The following is a 2208-nucleotide window of genomic DNA, read 5'->3' on the forward strand; positions in this document are numbered from 1 at the left end:
TCTTGCTTAGATAACTTTTTTACATAGGGATTAAGCATTTAGAACGATATAATGTTTAAAATAAGGGCACTTTACTCTTGACATTTTACGGTTTTTTCAATTATCTGAAAAATCCTACCATTAGATTTTTTTAAAAATACGATATTCTTGCTTAACTAACGTTTCTACATAGGGATTAAGCATTTAGAACGAAATCTAATGTCAGAAAATGGCACTTTACTCTTGACATTTTTCGGTTTTTTCAATTTTCTGGAAAATCCTATCATTAGATTTTTTTAAAAATACGATATTCTTGCTTAACTAACGTTTTTACATAGGGATTAAGCATTTAGAACGAAATCTAATGTAGGAAAATGGTACTTTACTCTTGACCGGTACGTTGGGACTTTGAAAATATTCGGGCGTTCCAATCGCTCGTCTGTTGCATCATGGCGCGTCTCGGCGCAATCGACCGATTCGCTCGACCCATTATTTTCGATTTACGGCTAAAATAAATTTTTCTCATTTTATTCAATAACATATTCTTGCTTAGATAACTTTTTTACATAGGGATTAAGCATTTAGAACGATATAATGTTTAAAATAAGGGCACTTTACTCTTGACATTTTACGGTTTTTTCAATTTTCTGAAAAATCCTACCATTAGATTTTTTTAAAAATACGATATTCTTGCTTAACTAACGTTTCTACATAGGGATTAAGCATTTAGAACGAAATCTAATGTCAGAAAATGGCACTTTACTCTTGACATTTTTCGGTTTTTTCAATTTTCTGGAAAATCCTATCATTAGATTTTTTTAAAAATACGATATTCTTGCTTAACTAACGTTTTTACATAGGGATTAAGCATTTAGAACGAAATCTAATGTAGGAAAATGGTACTTTACTCTTGACCGGTACGTTGGGACTTTGAAAATATTCGGGCGTTCCAATCGCTCGTCTGTTGCATCATGGCGCGTCTCGGCGCAATCGACCGATTCGCTCGACCCATTATTTTCGATTTACGGCTAAAATAAATTTTTCTCATTTTATTCAATAACATATTCTTGCTTAGATAACTTTTTTACATAGGGATTAAGCATTTAGAACGATATAATGTTTAAAATAAGGGCACTTTACTCTTGACATTTTACGGTTTTTTCAATTTTCTGAAAAATCCTATCATTAGATTTTTTTAAAAATACGATAATCTTGCTTAACTAACGTTTCTACATAGGGATTAAGCATTTAGAACGAAATCTAATGTCAGAAAATGGCACTTTACTCTTGACATTTTTCGGTTTTTTCAATTTTCTGGAAAATCCTATCATTAGATTTTTTTTAAAATACGATATTCTTGCTTAACTAACGTTTTTACATAGGGATTAAGCATTTAGAACGAAATCTAATGTAGGAAAATGGTACTTTACTCTTGATCGGTACGTTGGGACTTAGAAAATATTCGGGCGTACGCGGCGCGCTCGGCGCTTCGAACAGCTCCGGTGTCCCCATTATTTTCGATTTACGGCTAAAATAAATTTTTCTCATTTTATTCAATAACATATTCTTGCTTAGATAACTTTTTTACATAGGGATTAAGCATTTAGAACGATACATTGTTTAAAATAATGGCACTTTACTCTTGACATTTTACGGTTTTTTCAATTTTCTGAAAAATCCTATCATTAGATTTTTTTAAAAATACGATATTCTTGCTTAACTAACGTTTCTACATAGGGATTAAGCATTTAGAACGAAATCTAATGTCAGAAAATGGCACTTTACTCTTGACATTTTTCGGTTTTTTCAATTTTCTGGAAAATCCTATCATTAGATTTTTTTAAAAATACGATATTCTTGCTTAACTAACGTTTTTACATAGGGATTAAGCATTTAGAACGAAATCTAATGTAGGAAAATGGTACTTTACTCTTGACCGGTACGTTGGGACTTAGAAAATATTCGGCCGTACGCGGCGCGTCTCGGCGCTTCGAACAGCTCCGGTGTCCCCATTATTTTCGATTTACGGCTAAAATAAATTTTTCTAATTTTTTTCGATTACATATTCTTGCTTAAATAACTTTTTTACATAGGGATTAAGCATTTAGAACGACATGTTGTTTAAAATAATGGTACTTTACTCTTGTGATTTTTCGGTTTTTTTTGATTATTTTGAAAAATAAATTTTTGTAATTTTTTTAAATGCGATATTCGTGATCAGTGAACGAT

The sequence above is a fragment of the Megalopta genalis genome, unplaced genomic scaffold (genome assembly GCF_051020955.1).
Source record: "Megalopta genalis isolate 19385.01 unplaced genomic scaffold, iyMegGena1_principal scaffold0069, whole genome shotgun sequence".
Classification (NCBI taxonomy): domain Eukaryota; kingdom Metazoa; phylum Arthropoda; class Insecta; order Hymenoptera; family Halictidae; genus Megalopta; species Megalopta genalis.